The following is a 23,843-nucleotide window of genomic DNA, read 5'->3' as shown; positions in this document are numbered from 1 at the left end:
AGGTCATATTCCCAGCCCTGTAGTACTGTCAATATTTGAAGAGATTAAGGTTTGCATCATTTTATATATTGTCAAGTAAAACTATGTTAAAGGCCTTAACGGATGTTCATAGAGTATATCTATATATGGTATATGATTTGTGGGCTAATCAATTTATATAATAATAATAGTAATAATAATGATGGTTTTGAAAGCTTCTGCAATGCTTAAATTGTTTTACAATTTTTTCAAGTTTTATTTTTGTGTGTGTGTGTGTGTGTGTGTGTGTGTGTGTGTGTGTTAGTACTATGGCTTGGACTCAGGGTCTGTGCTCTGTCCATTGATTTTTCATTCAAGATTGGTGCTCTACCACTTGAGCCATCCTTCCACTTCTGGCTTTTTGGTGGTTCATTGAGGTTTAGAGCCTCTCTAATCTGTCTGCCTGGGCTGGCTTTCAGTTGTGATCCTCAGATCCCAGCCTCCTTAGTAGCCAGTATTACAGCTGTGAGCCATCAGCACCTGGCTAAAGTTTTCAGTTTTAAAACTAAATGGGTTCTATTTTTTCCATCTTGTGCCCTGGTTAGTCACTACTCTTGAGAAGGGGGTGGGAGGGTGGGGGTAAGAGTTCACAACAGCAAACATATTTAGCATCCGATTAAAGAAAAAGAAATGTAAGATTTTTGGGGAGGAAAATACATGGTCAGGAAGGGCATATAAAATTAATCCTTGTTGAAATATTAGTTTTACAATAACACAAACTATAAAAAATCATATGAGTACTTTATACTATTAAAATCAATAGGTAGATTTCTGTAGGGCACAAAACACATAAATCTATACTGGGGAGGGGGTAATAGTTACTTTTAGCTTGAAAACAAAACACTATTTGTGCATTATTTTTCTTTTAATTTTTCTCAGATATTTATTTATTGTTATTGTAAAGATGATATACAGAGGGGTTACAGTTACATAAGTAAGGAAGTGCATTATTTTAATCTGTAAAACCTAGGGACAAATTCTTTTTCTAGCCCCCAAACAAAACCAGACAAAAGGAGAAAATCTTCATAACTTTTACATGACAGATGGGGGTGCTGTTCTCATAGAGTAAAAAATATAAATCTTTCAAGTTGTTTAAGTCAGGGTCCGTTGCTCTCATTTGGCTTTTTTTCTCAAGGCTGGTGTTCTGCCTCTTAAGTCATACCTCCTAATTGGAGATAAGAGTCTCATGAACTTTTCTGCTCCATCTGGCTGCAAACTTTAATCCTTAGATCTCAGCTTCCTGAGCAGCTAGGATTACAAGCATGAGCCACCGAAATCTTTAAGTTTTAAAGAATTAAGCTATTGGTTCGTTTCCCGGCCAGGGTACAAAAAAAAAAAGAATTAAGCTATTGGGAGAATGATGGAAGGAGTGACACTATTCAAAATACATTGTATTGGGGCTGGGAATATGGCCTAGTGGCAAGAGTGCTTGCCTTGTATACATAAAGCCCTGGGTTTGATTCCCCAGCACCACATATATAGAAAATGGCCAGAAATGGCGCTGTGGCTCAAGTGGCAGAGTGGTGGCCTTGAGCAAAAAGAAGCCAGGGATAGGGCTCAGGCCCTGAGTCCAAGGCCTAGGACTGGCAAAAAACAAACAAAAAAAACCCCCAAAATACATTGTATTTGTAAACTGACATGTTGAATCAATCCCCTTTTGTGCAACTACTTAAAGATAATTTAATGGAAAAGAAAACAAAAACAGAAGTAAGTTAGTATAAGCCCTCTTATTTATAAACTGGGCTTTCAAAATGACAAAAAATATAATTTGGGGCTGGGAATATGGCCTAGTGGTAAAGTGCTTGCCTCGTATACATGAAGCCCTGGGTTCAATTCCTCAGCACCATATATATAGAAAAAAGCCAGAAGTGGTGCTGTGGCTCAAGTGGTAGAGTGCTAGCCTTGAGCAAAAAGAAGCCAGGGACAGTGCTCAGGCCCTGAGTCCATGCCCCAGGACTGGCAACAAAAACAAAACAAATAAACAGAAAAATATAATATGATTTCCATTTTTCTTTAAAGACTATTTTGAAATTTGGAATTATTTCGGTTGTAGTGATTCACCATCAGTGTGGCATATTTATTTATGGTAAGTGCTGATAGAAAATCACCATTCTTTGTCTTTGGGCAGAAAAATACCCTTATCTTTGCAAAACACAGTTCTGCATTTATGAAGCTATAAAAACATGTAGGCAACTAGCCAAATTCAAGACAAACCATTATGAAACTAGCTTAAATGTTTTGGAAGTAATGTTAAAATTCATACATGTGGCTCTCTGAACACCCATGGATATGTGATGGAAATATATCACACTAATTAAATTAATTTAAAAAACCAACTGTTTTGTTTTATTTAAAATTAGTTGTAGGGCTTGAACTCAGGACCTGGGCACTGTCCCTGAGCTCCTTTGCTCAAGGCTGGCGCTTTACCACTTTGAGCCTCAATACCACTTCCAGTTTTCTGGTGGTTAATTGGAGATAAGAGTCTCACAAACTTTCCTGCCTAGGCTGGCTTTGAACTGTGATCCTCAGATCTCAGCCTCCTGAGTAGGTAGGACTACATGTGTGAGCTGTCAGCTCCTGGCCTGCAGCTGTTCTGTGAATCTGATAGGGGTCTTCTTTGATGGAGAAGCTTTTTCTCTTGAGGAAGCCCACAATAAAAAATCTTTCACTGTACAGAAATCAGTCTTGTCAGAAGATGAGATACCACCCTGTCTTTCTACCTCCAATCAAAATATTCTGAAAGTTTTTTGAATGTTTTTTGGAGGAGTAGAAAGGACAGTGGACTCAGAAAAGAATCTGAAACCTGGTATTCCAGAATCCATCAATGACTCTGTGTGTGTGTGTTGGTGGTGGTACTGCAGCTTGAACTTGGGGAATAGGAGGTTGTTTTTCTGTTTTGTTTTGTTTTATTTTTGTTTTGTTGTTTTGTTTTTGTTAGTCCTGGGGCTTGAACTAGGCCTGAGCACTGTCCCTGGCTTCTTTTTGCTCAAGGCAGCACTCTACCTCTTGGCCACAGTGCCACTTCTGTTTATGTGGTGCTGAGAAATCAAACCCAGGGCATTGTGCATGCTAGGCAAGCACTCTATTGCTAAGCCATATACCCAGCCCCTTTCCCTTTGCTTTTTCACTGAAGGCAGGCCTTTACTACTTGAGCCACATCTCCACTTCTGGCTTTTTGCTGGTTAATTGAAGCTAAGAGTCTCTTGAATTTATCTGCTCTACCTGAGAGCTGGCTTCACACCTCAATCCTCAGATCTCAGCCTCCTGAGTAGCTAACCAGTGCTCAGCTAACCAGCAGAATTTGCTGTCACGCTAAAGAGTGATTATTTGATGTCACATGCCCATTGGCTGTGGTCAGAAATGTATTTTGTAAACAGAAATGTACTTGCCTTACATATGAAACTGTAACCTCTCTATACTTCATTTTGACAATAAAGAAGGGGGAAAAAGAAATATATTTTGTGAATGGCAACATCCTATACTCACAGTAGATTTCATTAATTAATAATGATATGACTCTTGCAAGTGTATGTTGCTCATATCACAGGATTGATGATATGGTAATAATGTAGAATTATATTGAGAAGTAGTATACTGAGAAATAGTACTTTGCATAAAGTACACTCTCAATAAACACTTGCCGACTAACATGGGACATCAGAATAGAGCATGATGAGAAACATTTATTAAACATCGCAGAAAAATAAATAGGAAACAAAAGGCTGTAGCAGAAAGTCAAGAAATGACCAGCCAGCTTGAAATAGATGTTTTCCTACTGAAAAATTACAAAACCAAAAACAAGTGTTAAGCAAATTGTGAGGATAAGGAGACTTTTTACTTCCTATACTAACAAACTCATTTTGTTTCTTCCGAAGCTCTGAGGATCAAGTCCTAGATAGAATTCTGACCAATCAAAAAGAGCGTCATTGTCATGGTGATAGAACAGCAACCTTATGAGAAAGAAGTCGTGTCATCTCAGAGTTTTTATTGTCAAATAAATCACTGAGGGAACCACTGATGCACACAAGTTTTGAGGGAAAGCAGATTTCAAAAGTTTAAAAGAGGTGAAATTAATTTTCTAGGATATATAAAATTGTCTCATATTGTGTAATTCTCTCCAGGAGTATTCAAATTTGAAATTAATAGGTGTCAATTTCTTCTCTATAAGAGAAGAGCAAATAATTAGGATGGGATATCAAATTACAAAGGTAATTATTGAGTCTAGCAGAAAAACATGTAGAGAGGCAGGGAGCCGAGTTCCACAGGAAAAGAAGACAATAAACATCACGTTTGCCTCTCAGATTCAAAGTAAAACTCTGCTTTAGAATACAAAATAGCTTATCCATAGAATGAGATATGTATTCAGAAGGAAAACTTATTTTCCTTGAAGAAGAAATTTTGATTGGTTCAAAAACATCTCCTGGTCTTTAACAAACACTTTGGCTATTGCCTGGAGCTGATGGCTCACACCAGTAATCCTAGCTATTCAGGGTGCTGAGATCTGAGGATTGAGGTTTGAAACCAGCCTAGGCATGAAAATCAGTGAGTCTCTTATCTCCACTTAACCACTAGAAATCTGTAAGTGGAGCTGTGATTCAAGCCTTGAGCAAAAAAAGCTAAGGGACAGGGCCCAGGACCGAAGTTCAAGCCCTAGTACTGGCAGAGAAAAGAAAGGAAAGGAAAAAATAGAGAGAGAAAGAAAGAGAAAAAGAAGGAAGGAAGAGAAAAAATATAGGCTGTGGAGTTATCTCTGAGTTTATTTCTCTCAGAGTCTAAGGTGTTCTATTTTCTGTAATGAGTTACCATTGTTCTTTATTATTATGGTCAGGTCCATGTGCTTGTGCTCTACTACTTGATCTCTGTCTCCAGCCCCTTTTTAACAGTTATTTTCAAAGTAGGGTCTCACTTTACAGCCAGACTGGCCTAGTCTATGACCTTTCCCAAGTCCCAAGAGAGCAGGCATACTCCACTGTGTACAGCCATCATCTGCCCCCTCATAGCTAGGAAGACACACATGTGTCACCTCACCCATCCATTGGCTGACATGGACTCTTCAGAACTGTCTTTATTCCAGGACTGGCCTTGAAACAACTAGCCCTGATCTCTGCCTCCCAAGTAGCTAGGATTACAGGCTTGAGCCACCACACCAGCGTAAAATGCTGTTTGAATCTATGTTTCTTTGGGTCTAGCTCACTTTACTTGATATGATTTTTCTAAGTCTTTGCATTTCCTTGAGAGTGGGGCAATAGCATTCTTTCTGATAGAAGCATAGAATTCCACTGGGTATATATATACCACAATTTCTTGATCTGGTCATCTACTGAGGGCCATCTGGGTTGGTCCCATATTTTGTCTATGGTAAATAATGCTGCAATGAACATGATTGTGCTGGTAGCTTTAGTATGGTCTTGTTTGTGATACTTTGGGTAAATGCCTAGAAGTAGGGTTGCTGGGTCATAGAGGAGCTCTATGTTTAGTCGTTTAGGAACCTTCATACTGCTTTCCAGAGTGGTTTACCCTCCCACTAAGAGTGTAGTAGCATTCCCTTTGGGCCACATCCCCACCAACATCTGTTGTTATTAGTTTTTTTGATAATGGCCATTCTAGCTGGGGTGAGGTAGAATCTCAATGTTGCTTTAATTTGCATTTCTTTTATGGCCAGAGATGTTGAATATTTCTTCAGATTCCATGGCTTTCCTCATTAGTAATAATTAGTAAATGTCTAGGATAGTCCTAGCAGAGAATCACAATAGCTCAATAGCTATGTACATATGATCATATAAGATGATGCTAAGTGAGATGAACTCCAAGATATGGAAACAAGAGGCTTTTATTGTTGTTGTTATTTTTAATGTACTATGTGAATTTTTTCCTTTTTCTTTCCTATGGTTTATCCCCTGTTGTTACTGTATTTGATTTTGGTACCTTCAGTATTGTATATACATTTGTTTAAATTAGGGAAGAGAAGGGGAACATCAAAATGGTGAGAGAAAGGATAAAGGGTAAACCAATGTGATAGTGATACTCACAGGACAGTATGTTGGAAATTAACTGTACAACTCTGGGGGAGTGAGTTGGGGGGAAGGAATGTGGGAGAAAAATGAGAGAGGGGTAACAAGTATAATGATAAATGTACTCACTGCCTTACATATGTAACTGTAAGCCCTCTATACATCACCTTGACAATAAGATTAAATTTAAAAAACAACAAAAAAGAAATGTACTCATTACCTTACTTATGTAACTGTAACCCCTCTGTATATCACCTTCACAATACAATAAAATAACATTATAGGGTTGGGAATGTGGCCTAGTGGCAAGAGTGTTTGCCTCGCATACATGAAGCCCTGGGTTCGATTCCTCAGAACCACATATATAGAAAAAGTCAGAATTGGCACTGTGGCTCAAGTGGTAGAGTGATAGCCTTGAGCAAAAAGAAGCCAGGGACAGTGCTCAGGCCCTGAGTTCAAGCCCCAGGACTGGCCCAAAAAATAACATTGTAAAAAAGATGCTGTGTGAAAGAACTATGGCAGCAAGATTTATACCATGCTAACTCCTTAAGTATTTTTCACATCTTTCTAATCTCCACTAATAAACTGTGTGTGACTGGTATCATGTTATCCTACCCAAACTTAGGTGACTGCTTCCCCAGTTCCTAAGCTGTTTGTATGGCCATAGTTACCATCTGTCAGATATCTGTCAGAGGAAATCACTGCTAATTGTTAATGTTGGGAGCTAGGTAGGTGATGATTTTGTGGCTACAGCACAAGCAGCACAAGTGGTTAAGAGAAAACTGAAGAGTCAGAAGACATCAACACTTAAACTGGTTTTGCTAGCCAGGCAATGGTGGTTTACACCTGTCCTCCTAGCTACTCAGAAGGCTGAGATCTGAGGATCACTGTTCAAAGCTAGCCCTGAGGCAGGAAAGTCCCTGAGACTTTTATCTCCAATTAATTACTAGGAAACTGGAAGTGGTACTGTGGCTCAAAGTGGTAGAGCACTAGCTGTGAGCGAAAAAGCTTTGGGGTGGCACCCAGGCCCCGAGTTCAAGCTCCACCACTAACAAAAATAAAACAAAAATGTTTTGCTTCAATAGATACCACTGAAGCAGGACAGATCAAGGAAAATGAGGCAGGATTTCAGAGATGAATGCTGTATGAATGAACAGCTTGATTAAAAGTACAAAAGCACAATTTTTGTCTTAAACCTCACACTCCCTCATAAGTTGCAATGTTTGTAAAAATAGAAAAGGGAGGAGACAAAGGGGAAAAAAGCAACTCTCTCTCTCTCTCTCTCTCTCTCTCTCTCTCTCTCTCTCTCTCTCTCTCTCTCTGACCTTGCCTGCTGCCCAAAATAGCTCTGGGAACTGAGCAAGAACATCTTAAAGAAAGACAGTGGCCCTGCAGAACCAAAGGCTTGGAAAAATGCCTCGTCTTGGCATTAAAAAATGTTTAATAATGCTTATCTCAAGGCCAGACACCTGTCTTGAAGGGAGCATGTGGCAAAAACCATGTTTTGTTTGAAGGGAGGCCCAGACATCAACAACCCAAATGTAGTACATCTTCCAACCTTGAAATCTCTGGCCCAGTTGATAAAACTAGAACCACAAGAATGACAAACTGTACCAGGTGCCAGATCAAAAGGGAGCACTTCTCCTAAGGTGAATTTGAGCCAAAGCCCAACCTGCTTTCTGATGCAAGCATCTGTGGTGAGGAAGGGTTTGCTGCAGTGCCATCAGATCAGGCTGCACCACATCTGTCTCTCTGGCTTTCCTTCACTTTGCTTGGCCAATAAACTCCCTTGGTTTCTGCCTCACTGTGTATCACATGTGCTTTGGTGGGACTTTTGGGTGACTTCTTTCTTAGTACATCATTGGTCACCAATCCGGTAACAGGTTTTGTCAACTCCACCAGGAGTAGCGTCATCGGCTTCCATAACTCCATGAAAATGGAGAAAAAAACATTCCGTAGATATGGGAGGAAATAATATTTTCAAGTTATATATCTGGCAAGACTGTGTCCTAAAAGACAGAGATGGAACTTGCCCAAACTCTTGTTCTAGACCTTTGTTTGGTAAATCCTGGCCTCACTACCTTAGAATTCCTTAAACCAAAGTTATTTGCTTCCCCAAACTCTGATTTCCTATGGCAGAAAGGCGAGACTAGCTGGGCACTGGTGGCTCAGGCCAGTAATCCTAGCAATTTAGGACAATAAGATATAAGAATCTAGGTTCAAAACCAGGCAAAAAACAATCCAGTTAACCAGCAAAAAGCTGGAAATGGAGGTATGACTCAAGTGGTAGAGTACTAACCTTCAGCAAAAAAAGAAAAAAGCTGGACGCAGCAAAGTTCAAGCACTGAGTTCAAGCCCTAGTACCAGCACACACACACACACACACACACACACACACACACACACACACACACAATCCACTGAGATGGTTCCCATTTAATTAGAGTAAATAATTAGTATGGGACCGAAGGATGGCTGTTAGACACTCAGTAGACAGGATTCTAATGTTATAATAAAAAAAAATTTCCCCTAGAACCTTATCAAGGCAACAGTGTTATATGTCTGTTGTGTACTGCATATTGTATTTTGTGTCTGCTGTGTACAGGACCTTAGAGTTAACTGAAAATCTGAATCTGAAAATAACTTCTATGAAGAAAAAGAACTTTGTATTTGCCCTTTTATAAGGAAAAAGTGAATAGGGCCATCAACACTTCAAAGAACTCAAAATCTGCATGGGCTGACATCACATCTACCAGGACCTCTGTTCCTCAAAGGAGTCTCATGATTTCTTGCTTTCAGAAATAAAATTTCTCAGCCACTTCAGCCCAAGAGAGGCTATGGGCTAACTTTGCTCCCTATGGGAGGAAGGGGCATCAAAAGAGGTGCTATGGGCCAGGCACCAGTAGCTCACACCTGTAATCCTAACTACTCAGGAGACTGAGATCTGAAGATCATGGTTCAAAGCCATTTCCCTTTTTGGTGACAACAAGTCTTTGCCAAAATGTTTTCTTTATTAGTGTGAAATCAGCTAGCTAAATTGGTTTAGCTAGCCTATGAACTTCTTATGTGAGTGATCATATTTATTAGTGAGAATATTTATTTCCCTCTACTTTCCTTCTTCAGAAATTACTGTAACACTCAAACTTCAGCATGGTTTATCCAGCATTGCTGCAATCTTCATTGGGAGATGAAGGCACTGTGTAATGGTCAGAATCTGGGAGGTGAATAGATTTAATTAGAGCAGGATAAGGGTAAGCGATTGCCTGCCATCTGGGACTGGTTTCGATCAGTTGAGCCAGACTGTTATTGACCTAAAGCCATCAGCTTTTCTGTGGCCTGCACAAAATGAATATAGTGAGCTCAGTCAGTTCTCAGACTACCAGCCATATCAGCAGTTGTTCCCAGTACTTGTCTGTGAATTTAGATTTCATGGACAATACAATTAAAAAAAAAAAAAGACAAGTTGGAGATATGGTTTGGTGGCAGGAAGCCTGCTTTGCATCAACAAGGGCTTGCTTCAATTCTTAGCACCAAGAAATGTAGGAAGGCAGGAAGGCAGGCACACAGGCAGGCAGGGCAGAAAGAAGCAAGGATGGAGGGAAGGAAGGAAGGGAAATAGAATGTCTTAAGAAAATCTCAGGCCAGGTGCCAATGGTTCACGCATATAATCCTAAATGCTTATGAGGCTGATATCTGAAGATCATGGTTTGAAGCTAGCCTGGACAAGAAACTCTGTGAGACTCATCTCCAAATAACCAACAAAAATACAGAAGTTGAAAAAGAAAAGCCAAGAAAGGGTGAGAGGTGCGAAGTTTGAGCCCCAGTACGAGAAAGAGAGAGAGAGAGAGAGAGAGAGAGAGAGAGAGAGAGAGAGAGAGAGAGAGAGAGAGAGAGAGAGAGAGAGAGAGAAAGAGAGAGAGAGAGAGAGAGAGGAAGAAAGAAAAGAGAACGAGAGAACATTAGGATAGCCAGACCTGGTGCTGCATTCTGTAATTCTGTCATCCCATCACTCAGAGGGTAGAGGAAAGAGACTCACAGGTTGGGGGCCAGCATATACTATATAACACGACTGTCTCAAAAAAAAAAAAACTAGAATAAAAATCAGCCTTTGAAATAGAATAATTTCAAATATCTGGAAAAAAAACTCCTATGCCCTTTATTTTCTCACTTATATATCCTAAACAATGCAATGAAATTGGGATTCTGGATCAGCCCTAAACATACATGGATGGTTGTGAACCAAAATGCCTGGCCTGTTCAATCTCCAAATCCACTCTGGTTATTTAGAAAGCACTTACTATACTTAAAATGTGCTGGAATAATCAGTTATTTAGAGTACTTCACCAATAATGTATATAGTACATATGTAAATGAATATAGTAGATGCACATAGTGTATATAATGTATTATATTAATTCACTATTTTGTTAAATAAAACATATATTCATACCATTCATACTCAATAAAATAGCCCCCTTGGGACAGCTCTACTTTCAGCTTTCTGGTGGTTAATTGGAGATAAGAGGCTCACAGATTTTCCTGCCCAGGCTGCTTTGAACCTCAGTCCTCAGATCTCCACTTCCTGAGTAGCTAGGATTGCAAGTGTCATCCACCAGCTTTTGGTTCCTTTTTCTTTTTTTCAATCATAATTCGGAGTCTGGGCTGAGCAAAAGGCTAGGTATAGAAGCCAAAGTATTTTTATGTTAGGGCTGGTGATTTTTCACTTGCAATTGCAAAAAAAAAAAAAACTAGGAAAAAGAAAAAAGAAGAACTGTGAAAGAAAGTATGAAGAAGAATGTGTGGAGTTTTCTTTGTGTAGATCTCTTTTTTTCCTCCCTGGGGCTTGAACTTGGGGCCTGGATACCCTTGACTTTTTTGTTCAGGACTAATGCTGTATCACTTGAACCACAGTTCTATTTCTGGTTTTGGTTTTTGCTTTTTCTGGTTAACTGGAGATAAGAATAGTATAGATGTTCCTGTCCAGTCTGGCTTCGAACCTCAATTCTCAGGTCTCAGCTCAGATTACAGGCATGAAAAACTGGTGCCCGGCTTCTTTTCTGTGTGTGGATCTTTCTTTCTTCTTCTTCTTCTTCTTCTTCTTCTTTTTTTTTTTTTTTTTTTTGCCAGTCCTGGGCTTGGACTCAGGGCCTGAGCACTGTCCCTGGCTTCTTTTTGCTCAAGGCCAGCACTCTGCCACTTGAGCCACAGCGCCACTTCTGGCCATTTTCTATATATGTGGTGCTGGGGAATCGAACCCAGGGCTTCATGTATATGAGGCAAGCACTCTTGCCACTAGGCCATATTCCCAGCCCCTGGATCTTTCTTTGGTGTCATGGCTATGTAACTAAGAAAGCAGGACTTGGATAAACAAATTTCAGTTGTCATCACAGACTCCCTGGAAACCATGACTATACCTTTTGTGTTAGGACCAGAAGGACGCAAATGGATTGCTCAATTAAGGAAAGGTGGATGGAAAGAGAGTAAAGTTTCAATGTTCCTGCCCTGATTTCTCAGCAAGCTTGTTTAACAGGCTAAATGGTTGGGGGCAAGAGACCGCTTCTCTCCAAGTATCACTGGGCATCTGCCAATGACCATTAAAAAAATAAAATAAAACTGTTCAAGCGTCTTATACCTTGAAGAACAAGACTGACGTGTTAGAGCCTGCTGTTTTAGTCATAGCAAATTAATTATAAATATATATCCCAGCTGCATAGGATGCATAGGTGGGGGAAGGACGGACTCTTGGCCCTCCTTAATTCCATCACATCTGGAGTTGGCAGAATTCTCCACTTTCTAACCAGCACTGACCAGGGTCCCTCACTTGAGCCTTACACCACTCCAAGACCGAGGGTGGGGAGCTGCTGGCCTATTCTGTCTCACCCTGCCCGGATTTCTACTTTGATTGGCTCTCCTAGGAGGCTCTGATTAGACTGGGATCTTCCATTGTGGAGCTCAAAATCCAGCAGGGAACATAAACAATGAACATTATTCACTCTGAAGACACCAAGTTCTTTTCTTTTGCTTTTTCTTTCTTGTTTTCCTATTTGTATATTTTCTTTCATTTTTAATCTTTAATTTTCTTTTGGTTTTTGGCTCTACTGGGATTTAAACTCAGTGAGGGCAGGCACTCTACCACCTGAGCCATATTCTCGGCCCTCTTGCTTTATTTTTTCAGATGGGATTTCATATTCTTATTTAGGTCTGGCTTCAAACCTCAATCTTCCTGGACCTATGCATCCTATGCAGCTGGGGTAACAGATTTGAACCATACCAGGCTTGTTTGTGAACTGGAGTCTTACTAATTTTTTTTTTTTTTTTAACGCAGGCTGACTTAATATCCTGATCTAACCAATCTTTACCTCCTAAGGATTACAGATATGCACTGCTATCCTCAACACTCTAGATAGTACATTCTAGGAGAAAATATGAAAGCACAGCTGGATATGTTGGCCAAGGCAAGACTTACTGAGACAGTGAGAACTGGTAAGGGATTTACAGGATGGGAGGAGTTAGCTGAAAGCATTTGTGGAATAAGCAAGCCTGCATGATAGAGTTGTGCCTGGCATTTTCAAGAAACAGCCAGAAGGCAGTGGAGCTCAAACCAGTTGGGCAAGGACAACTGAAGATAAGATCAGAGGTAATGGTGCAGAAACACAAAATTAACTGCAACTTTCTAGTTGGAACTAGTGGACAATTGGATTGGTATCAGCTAAGACAAGGAATCCTGGGACTGGAAAGATTTAGGGAACAGGGATAAAAGAAGAGGTTGTTCAAAATGTCACACATCTAAGCAGAGCAGTGAAGGAGGCTCTTGGGCCTTTGAAGTCCAAGAGTTACAGACAGGGTCATCAATATTGCCATGCTTTCTCTTGCCTTCGATTCCCCTACTATCACTAGCTGAGATTAGTTGGTAGCTAAAGAGTAAGAATGCCATGTTGAAGCATTTACAGAAGGCAGCCTCCAGCCAGATGTAGGGACACCCACCTTTAATACCAGCTACTTGGAAGACTGAAGCAGGTTTGGGGCCAGCATAGGCTACATAATAAGACCCTCTCTTGAAATACAATTTGAAATTTTAAGCCAGGCACCAGTGGCTCATGCCTGTAATCCTAGCTACTCAGGAGGTTGAGATCTGATAATCACGGTTCAAAGCCAGCCTAGGCAGGAAAGTCTCTAAGACGCTTATCTCCAATAAACTAGCAAAAAAAAAAAAAAGCCAAAGTGGAGCTGTGGCTCAAGTAGTAGAGTGCTAGCCTTGAGAGAGAGGAGAAAAAAAGCTAAGCGACAGTGCCTAGGCCCTGAGTTCCCAAGCTCCAGGACAGCACACACACACACACACACACACACACACACACACACACACACACACACACACACACACCATGAAATTTTTAAAGCTTCCAGTGACAGAGAGCTTGTTTTACATTCATGAGGCCATGGGCTCAATTCCCAGTGAGAAGGAAGTGGGAAGGAAGGAAGGAAAGAAGGAAGGAAGGAAGGAAGGAAGGAAGGAAGGAAGGAAGGAAGGAAGGAAGGAAGGAAGGAAGGAAGGAAGGAAGGAAGGAAAGGGAAAAGAAAAAGAAAAGAAAAGGAAAGAGATGGGGAGAGGAGGGAAGAAATGGGGAGAGGAGAGAAGAGAGAGAAGACAGGAGAGGAGAGGAGATGAGAGAAAGGAGGATAGGAGAGGAGAGGAGAAGGGAGGAGAGGAGAGGAGAGGAGAGGAGAAAGGAGGAAAAGAGGATAGCTTTCCAGGAAACAGCAGAAGGAAAGACACAAAGAATGGATTAGGAAAAGCAACCAGCGAAAATATTCTTATCAAGGTTGGTCAGTTGTACATTTACCATATGGATATACTGCAGAAAATGTCAGGGCACTAAATGAAAATGCAGAACTAATTGTCTGGGGAATTAAAGCTGGGTTAAAAGGGAGAGAAGAACTAGGTACCGTGATTCACTAGCTACTCAAGAGGCTGACTCTGAGGATCGAGATTCAAAGCCAGTTCATGCAGCCAAGTCTGTGAGATGCTTAGCTCCACTTAAGCACCAGAAAGCAGGAAGTAGAGCTGTGGATCAAGCAGACTGCTAGCCTGGAGCAAAGAAAGCTCAGGGACAGCACCTGAGACCTAAGCTGAAGCCCAGTACCATCACAAAATTTAAAAAAAAAGAGTAGGGGGCATCTAGGGTATGAGAGAGAAGGGGGATGCAGGGAATGATAGGCTGGGAAGAGAAAAGTGAGCTGGCATTTGGGAATGAGGAGGAAGCTGTGCTGGTAGAAGTGGTGGAGGGAACTAGCATGAGTAGAATTGAGATCCACAATAGCAATATTGTTCATCATAAGGACTAGATGTGTAGGTAAGTGGCTAGGCCAGAGTGCAGACAGAGTCATTGAAGAAGAACTGGGAGGCCACCCTAGGGTCTGCTGGCCCTCTGGTGGCCCTTGGCTTCAGCAGTTATTTCCAGGAGACCCCTTGATGTCATCTGATTCTGGTGTTGTTCGGCCTACTTGCTGCTACTTCACTTGGTGTCTGTAATCTGAGCTACTTAGGAAAGAAAGATTGCAAGATGACAATTTAAGACCAGCTCAAGTTGGTACATACCCATAATGTCAGCTGTAGAGGATGTGTAGGTAGGAGGATCATGATCTGAGGCTGACCTGAGTAAAAATGTAAGATCCTATATGAAAAATGAGTAAATCAAAAAGGGCAGAGGGCATGAATCAAGTGGTAGAGCTCTTGTCTAGCAAATGAGATTCCCTGGGATCAAACCCCAGTGACTACATAGACACACAAGAAAATGAACTCCAAAGGCCTGCTCTCAGTTATTTTGTTTAGTCTACATAATGTTTTTTTTTTTAATTGCAGTTGCCATGTTTGTCTTTAACTATGCTGTATTTTGCCTACCAGAATATGTGGAGAGAACAGTCTGTGTTCAGACTTTCCATGTTATAAATAAGACTGAAAGCAAAGATAAAACAAACAAACAAAACCCCACAACAACATAGAAGGGGACCGTGAGTCTGGCAACATACAGTACCCTCTGAGACAGCAATTTCAGGTCCTATGAATCATTATGTTAATGAAAATAATAAGAAGCCACACATATAGCTGATTCAAAGCACGGTAGGTACAATGGCTCAAGAGCATCTTGAAGAATTGCATGCTTGTAGACTTCTTTGTATATTGCCGGGACTGAGGCTTGAACTCAGAGCCTGAGTGCTGTCCCTTACTTTTTTTCCTCTCTCTCAAGGCTAGCATGCTATCACTTGAGCCACAGTTCCACTTCCGGCTTTCTAGTGATTAATTGGAGATAAGAGTCTTGTGGACTTTCCTGCCCAGGCTGGCTTTAAACCACCATCTTCAGATCTCAGCATCCTGACTAGCAAGGATTACAGGCTTGATCCACTGACACCTGGCTAACCAGGAGTTCTGGGCTTTTTTTTTTTCTCTCTAACTATGCATACTTTTTCATCCCCTGTCTCCAATTCTTCTCCAATACCTCAAGGACAATTTGGGGTCACCGAGCCCCTTTTTCTCCCTGACACAGCCACATTCGATGAAATATCCTTTTCTGTTCACTAATGCCTATGTCTTTGGTTGGGTGATAGCACTAGGTGGCTAAGCCTGATTGGGGGACCCTGGCCTGGACTTGGGATTTTTGCCTGAAATCCTGGTTTCATAGGTATGCATACAGATTTTTTACTGAAGAACTGTGAAGGATATTGAAATGGACAGAAAAACAATGAAGATTTGTGGGTGACCTTTTTATTTTTATTTTTATTTTATTGTCAAATTGATGTACAGAGAGGTTACAGTTTCATACGTTAGGCCTTGGGTACATTACTTTCTTTCTTTTTTTTTTTTTTTGCTAGTCCTGGGCCTTGGACTCAGGGCCTGAGCACTGTCCCTGGCTTCTTTTTGCTCAAGGCTAGCGGGCTAGCACTCTACCACTTGAGCCACAGTGCCACTTCTGGCCATTTTCTATATATGTGGTGCTGGGGAATTGAACCCAGGGGTTCATGTATACAAGGCAAGCACTCTGCCACTAGGCCATATTCCCAGCCCTGTGGGTGACCTTTTGTTGGAACACTTCAAGATTATCTAAAAGGGGCTGGGAATATGGCCTAGTGGCAAGAGTGCTTGCCTCCTACACATGAAGCTCTCGGTTCGATTCCCCAGCACCACATATATGGAAAACGGCCAGAAGGGGCGCTGTGGCTCAGATGTCAGAGAGCCTTGAGCGGGAAGAAGCCAGGGACAGTGCTCAGGCCCTGAGTCCAAGGCCCAGGACTGGCCAAAAAAAAAAAGATTATCTAAAAGATTCTTATTACAAGAGAGATGGCTGTGATGGAATGTGTTAATGTGAGCTCCTGGGACAGTAAATTAAATACAGCCTTCTAAGTGAGGTGCTGGTGGCTCACGCCTGTAATCCTAGTTATTTGTGAGACTGAGATCTGAGGATTGAGACTTGAGGGCAGTCCAGGCAGAAAAGCACAAGAGACTTCAACTCTAGTTATCTTAGTAAAAAGCTGAGCTGGAGGTGTGGCTCAAGTAGTAGAGCACCAGCTATCAGCAAGCAAGCCAAGCCAGAGCAGGAGCCCTGAGTTCCAGTTCCAGTATGGGAAGGATATGTGAACAGAAACTTCCAGTCTCATCATCTACTAAGTTTCCTTTTCCTAAAACTTTCCTGAGGCTCTTCTCTAAACCACAGGCCCAAATCTGGATCTTCAGTTAAATAAGAGTGCCTTAGACCACCAAGGTCAAAGACTGGGTCATATACTTGAAAGAACAGACTTGCAGGCTGGGTATGTGGCTTAGTGATAGCGTCCTTGTCTGGCATGCATGAAGCCTTGGGTTCAGTTCCTCAGTACCACATAAACCAAAAAGTCTGGAAGTGGTGCTGTGGCTAAAGTGGTAGAGTGCTAACAGAACAGTGTCCAGCTCCAGGACTGACAAAAAAAAAAAAAAAAGAACAGACTTGCAGTGCAAACATCTGAGCAGACTTAACATAGATGGCTTTTTGGCTGCACCTGTGGGGGGAGTGCAGCATGGCTTGTGATCTAGACATAGGCTACCTCCTTAAAATAAAGGTTCCACACTACCCAGCAGAATAAAACTGCAACTGTAAGGGCTAACCTGAGAACCTGGGTGACTAAATATAAGTTTTAGTGTTAAAATTATAACAGCTTCTAAACCCTGGTGATGACTCCATGCTATAGGGCTGCACCCCCACCTGTGAGACATTTAAAAATATAGGGAGCCCTTGTTCCCCTCTGTACCTAGGTAGCAACCATGGTAACAGACAGTAAAAAATGATAATAGTCATAGACTATAGAAATAACCATAATAGTAGTAGAAATGCCATGGTAACTGTTGGGTTGGTTTACTTATGATTGAGTACTGGATTATTTTAGCCTGCTCAAGCTTGCGTAGTGGTAAACCAAAAACATGGTAGCAATTGTTAAAATAAAGTTGGTACTAGGTCAGCCTGACCGCAAAATTCTGCTTCTGTAAACAGCTTGCTTATCCCATTTGTGACTTGCTCTTAGCCCCTCCACCCCACATTAACCCCCTGCATCAGTGCTATGTGACCACCTGCTGTCAGTTCCTGATACTGAGGCCAGTTCCTGTTATCAAAGCCAAAATAGGTTAACTGATAGGGTAGATAGCCAATAGAAATAGGACAAGACTTGCTTGCTAAATGCCATTCAATCAAGTATCTGCCAAGTTGGAAATACCCTGCCCCTGTTGTAATCACAATAAAAAACCCTGTTTATCTGAGGGTCGAGACTCTCAATCCAGAACTGCTGAGTTGGTGACGCTTGCGAGTCCAGGCTCGAGCTTACAATAAAGACTCTCATGTGTTTGCATCGGAATCGGCTCCTTGGTGGTCTTTGGGGACCAGAAATCTAAGCATAACACAATGGCAGAATCCCATGCTCTTGTTTGGCTTTTTCACTCAAGACCTGTACCCTCTGGCTTATGGCTGGTTAATTGGAGATAAGATTCTAAAGGACTTTTCTGCCCAAGATGGCTTGAAACTGTGACTCTCAGATCTCAGCCTCCCGAGTAGCTAGGATTACAGGCATAAGCTATCAGGGCCTGGCTTAACCTCTGCTTTTGCAGAGTAGAATCATCATAATCATTATTATTATTATTATTTCTTACTGAACTCACCCTTACCCTGGAATTGAAACACAAACATGGCCAAGCATGGGTGACTTATGCCTGTAATTCTAGCTAATCAAGAGGCTGAGATCTGAGGATAGCAGTTTGAAGCCAGCCTGGGTGGGAAAGTTTTTGAGAATCTTAGCTCTAATTAACCAGCAAAATTGCAGTGGAGCTACGGCGCAAGTAGTAAAGTGCCAGCCTTGAGTGACAAAGCTAAAGGACAGTGCCAGGCTGTGAATTCAAGTCCCAGTAACAACATATATGTACATGTGCGTGCACGTGTGCATACACACATAGGTGAAAGAAAAAAATGTAGTCATGTGCATAAGGTCCATAAAAATTTTTTTGAGTGTATAATTGGACAAAGTTGATTATATAGGGCTGGCCTCACAGAGAATGTCATGTTTGAGAATAATGGTCATTTGACAGGTGTGGCACGCTGTAAGGAGCAAAGGTTGATTTTTACTCATAAAGCCAGTACCCACAAAACTCCTTCAAGGAAATTGGCCTAGTTCCAAAAGTGGGTGCTCCCCTCACACGTGGGAAGAATGGGAACTTCCTGGCACTACAGTAACCTTAGCAAATTTGAAGGAGTTCGTGTAGAGAGTAATACATCTGGCTGGGAATGTGGCTTAGTGGTAGAGTGCTTGCCTAGCTAGCATGCATGAAGCCCAGGGTTCGCTTCCTCAGCACCACATAAACAGAAAAAGCTGGAAGTGGCTCTGAGGCTCAAGTGGTGGAGTGCTAGCCTTGAGCAAAAAGAAGCCAGGGACAGTGTTAAGGCCCTGAATCCAAAGCCCCAGGATGGGGGAGGGGGGCCGTGTGTGTGTGTGTGTGTGTGTGTGTGTGTGTGTGTGTGAGAGAGAGAGAGAGAGAGCATCCAAATTTGAAATATGGTCATTTCTGAGGAGTTTTTTCTTAGCCTTGAGCTAGAAAAAGAGTAGTTGTGTAGTGTGAGTGTGTGTGTGTGTGTGTGTGTGTGTGTGTGTGTGTATGCATGCTGATACTGGGGCTGAAACTCAGGGCCTAGGTGCTGACCTTTAGCTTCTTCCACACAGGACTGGAGCTCTACCACTTGAGACACAGCCCCATTTCCAGCTTTTTTTGTTGTTGTTTATTTGTTTTGTTTTTGTTGCCAGTCCTGGGGCGTGGACTCAGGGCCTGAGCACTGTCCCTGGCTTCTTTTTGCTCAAGGCTAGCACTCTACCTCTTCAGCCGCAGCGCCACTTCTGGCTTTTCTTTTTTTTTTTTTTTTTTTTTCCAGTCCTGGGCCTTGGACTCAGGGCCTGAGCACTGTCCCTGGCTTCCTTTTGCTCAAGGCTAGCACTCTGCCACTTGAGCCACAGCGCCACTTCTGGTCATTTTCCATATATGTGGTACTGGGAAATTGAACCCAGGGCTTCATGTATACGAGGCAAGCTCTTTTGCCACTAGGCCATATTCCCAGCCCTTTTTTGTGTATATACGTGGTACTGAGGAATTGAACCCAGGGCTTCATGTATACAAGGCTAGCACTTTACCACTAGGCCATATTCCCAGCCATTTCCAACTTTTTGATGGTTAATTGGAGATAAGAATCTCACAGACTTTCCTGCCCAGGCTGGCTTTGCAATTTGATCCTCAGATCTCAGCCTCCTGAGTAGCTAGGATTATTATAGGTGTGAGCCATGGGCATCTGGAAACACTTTTAAAGGTATAATTTTAAAGAAGTAGTCTGTGTAGTTTTTAATTGCAAAGCAAGTTCAAGGAAGCCTATACAGTAATTAAGAATCTTCCTACACATATGCAAATTACTAGGCCAATCTTAAGGAGAATAGCCTTTTAATATCTAAGATTAAGCTTTGAGATTTTTATATTAATTAAAGAGATAGTTGTTAAGAAAAACCGGAAAGATTTAAAGTTTAAAAAATAAGAAAAAAATTAGTGAGTAGACTTTGAATGAAGTATCATGAGCTCCCTCTGGGATACCTGATGTGACATGAACTTGTTTTTCTTCCCCTCCCTCTCCATTCTTTTTCTGTCTTTAGGCTATGTTATAATCCTATAAATTATCTTACATGATAGAGATAGAAGTTTTTACCCTCTACAAATTAATTCCTATGGAGATATAATTGATCTCCCCATGGACAAGGACAAGGTTATTGGTTGTTTGCTTTGTGTGTGTGTGTGAGTCCTAGGGTTTAGACTTAGGGCCTGAGCACTGTCTCTGAGCTTTTTTGCTCAAGCCTAGTACTTACCACTTGAGCCACATATCCATTTCCAGGTTTTTGGTGGTTCACTGGAGATAGACTTTCTTGCCCAGGCTGGTTTTTGAACTTTTTTAAAATTTAATTTATTTATTAATTGAACACAATTTTTTTGACAAGGTGTTGTGAAAAAGGGTACAGTTACATAGTAGGGCAGTGTGTACATTTCTTGTGATAGCTTACACCCTGTTTTTCTTTCCCTTCCCTAGGTCAGGTAGACATATATACAATACACAATGTACCAAGAACATATACAGTATCCACGTGGCCAAGGCCAAGAAAATTCACCTAGGGCTTTAAATGTAATATCGATATTAGACAATATGTCGACAGTAGTCTTTTTTTGTTCTTGTTCTTCATGACTACACTTTATTTTTGTGTGTGTGTGTGTGTGTTTTTCAAATTTTTATTATCAAACTGATGTACAGAGAGGTTACAGTTTCATACGTTAAGCATTGGCTACATTTCTTGTACTGTTTGTTACCTTGTCCCTCATATACATAGCTTTTGGGCTATTGTATTCCACTGAGAGGTCAATTTTTGACCTTTATATGTTGAGTAGTTGTTTGGTTTTAGTTACATACTGTTGGGTCACTGCCCCAATCTTCCCTTTGGCTGCATTCAGAATTTGCTCTTTATTCCTGAGATCTGAAGTCTTGAATATTATGTGCCTTGGTATGGCTTTTCTGGGGTCTGGCCTGCCAGGTGTCCTATAGGCTTCGGTTACCTGGATGGGGTCCCTTGTGAGATTGGGGAAGTTTTCTGCAATAACTTTATTGAAAATATGATGAAGCCCTCTGCTCTGGTATTTGGCTCCTTCTTCTATTCCAATTATGCGCAGATTATATCTCTTGTCTTTGTCCATTAGTTCCTGGATTAGTCTGCCCTGAAGCTTCACCATTTCTTGGAGTGTGGTAATTTTCTGGTTGTTGTTGGCTGCTTCATCGTCCAAGTGAGAGATTCTGGATTCCATATGGTCAATTCTTTGTGCTGTGGATTCAGTTGTGGAGTTTATGGATGTCAGAGAGCTATTTATGGTTGTCAGATCAGCTCTGATCGTGGAAATTTCTTCCTTTAAAGAGTTGTATTTTAAATCTATTTTTTCATGCATTTCACTTCTCAGGATGTTAAGGTCTTCTTTAAAGGAGGTTTGCATTATATCCATTTTTGCTTCCATTTCTTTCTTGGCTTCCTGGATGTCCTTCAAGGCTTCCACTCTAAACTCCTGGAATTGTTTTCTGATTTCGTTTCTGATGCTTTCCATCATTTCTGTTAACATGGCCTCAGTTGTATTTTTATTCTCCATCTCTTCTTCAGTTGTGCTGCTTTTTGGAGCTGGCGAGTTGGCTTGCCCTTTGATGAACTGTGTTATATTTCTTTGTGATTTGCGCATCTGGAGATCTGTGGGTAGCTTCCCTGGTTTGGCTTTGTGCTGGTTCCCGCTGGTCCATCAGTGGGAGCCTTGTGTCCTGGTGTCCTGGCTCTGGGTTTGGGTTTGGCTGTTGGACCTTGCTTCCCAAATGGGTGAGCGTGTCCTTCTCGGTTGTTGCTGAGGTGGTCACTCTCCCTGCACTTGGGGGCCGGTAGGTTCTGTGTCTTTCTCTGCAGGACAGTGTCCTGCCGCTGTGCTGTGCTGACAGTAGCATGCCCCTGTTGGGCGTTTGTTGGTCGCTAATTTAGCATGGCATGGAGGCTTATCTCTTCTTTGGTTCTTTTTTCCACTCTGTATCTTGGTCAGAGGAGCTCACCTCTCAGGCGGTTCACCCTCCTGTTGGACTATTCTGGGGCTGGTGTTGTTGAGGGGCGGCCCACCCACTTGTGCAAAATGCGCCAAACTGAGTGGGCATGGCCGCTGGAGAGCTCTGCCCTCCTGTGTGGGCGCGCCTACCAGAGCGGGTGCTGTCGCCGGGGCCCCGCCCACCTGTGCACTGTGCGCCCACTACAACAGGCGCTGCCACTGTGGCCCCGCCCACCTGAGCAGGGTACGCCTATCAGAGTGAGCCCCGGGTTGTTGGGTTGTGCTTGTGCCCTCCCACGAGTCTGCTGTGGGGGGGCGGTATGTGTGGGCCCCAGTGAGATCAACTGTCTGGGCAAGGGTTAGCGCCCTCAGGCCCAGGTGTCCCTGCTGTACTGGTATTGCCCACCAGCGCCTGTGATTTTAGTTGTAAAGGTCTGCGAGGTCCAGGTGCCTCGGTGGGGCTTGCATTGCTGGCTGTCCCCTGGCCCCTGCTGGGAAGGGGGCAGGGCCAGTTCTGCCAGTTCCGGCTCTTGGGCAGCCTTGGGGCTGCTCCGCCATTCCCCTGCTAAACTCTGGTGACTTCCCAGCACCTGATGGGAGCTTCCCGCCTGATTTGGTTTTTTTTTGTTCCCTCCAGGTGGAGGGGGGAGGGAGGGAGATCTAGCTTCTTTGTAGGGTTTGGGTTTCTGATAGTTGGTCTCCTGTTGGGGGAGGGGGTAATGGGGGACTCACTGGTCCTGGATTGTGTGTGTGTGCCGTGCCACCGTTGGTCCTTCGGGTGTGGCAAAAGGTCATGGTGGTGTCTCCGGCTCTCCCCTTCTGCACCGCTGGGTTCCCCAGCCACTTACGTCCGTTCCCGGTGTGGACCCAAACTTCCCATCGCCGCCGTCGCTGTGTGTCTTGGTCCGCGCTCTCCCTGGTGTCCGTGAAGTCCCACTGTTGGGACTCTGTGCTCCCGGCAGTCAGTCTGCTGATTGCCGGGTCCCCTTTCCCAGCCTGGCCCTGTTCGGGCCAGGGTTGGCTGGTGGGGGGAGGGTTCCCCGGAGATTCTCCGGCTCCGTGTAGGTTTTCGGCTCTTCTTTTTTGCTCCTTTTTGTTTTCCTGCGTTTCTCCACTGCTTCTGGCTGCTGGTTTTGCTGGGTTCTTGATGGGGTGTTGGGTGCTGGAGTTCCCAGCTCGCTATTCAGTTGGAGCGAGTCAGGGTGCCTCCCTACTGTGGTGGTGCCATCTTCCTCCTCCTGGTTTTGAAGTTTGATCCTCAAATCTCAGCCTCCTGTGTAGCTAGGATTATAGGCACAAGCCATCAGTACTCAGCATGGGTAGTTTTTAAATCTTTAGTTAAAATCTAGTATTAACATTTTTTCTTTCATGACAATGATATTTGAACTCAGGACCTTGTATTGCTAGGCAAGCCTTCTACCACTTGAGCCACGCCTTCAGTTCGTTTTGCTTTTGGTTACTTTTTTAGATAGCATCTTAAGTTTTTCTCAGGAGGTTAGCCTCAGACCACGATCTTCCTGCCTATGCCTCCTGAGTAATTTGGATGAAAGGTCTGGCCCACCAACCTAGAGGTGGAAATCTTACTGACTTCTTGCCTAGATGTCTTGAAACTGACATCTTCTTCCTGAGTGTCTGGGATTACAGGCATGAGTCACCACAGTTGG

Source organism: Perognathus longimembris, chromosome 1 (genome assembly GCF_023159225.1).
Source record: "Perognathus longimembris pacificus isolate PPM17 chromosome 1, ASM2315922v1, whole genome shotgun sequence".
Taxonomy (NCBI): domain Eukaryota; kingdom Metazoa; phylum Chordata; class Mammalia; order Rodentia; family Heteromyidae; genus Perognathus; species Perognathus longimembris.
This window is presented reverse-complemented; position numbering follows the sequence as displayed.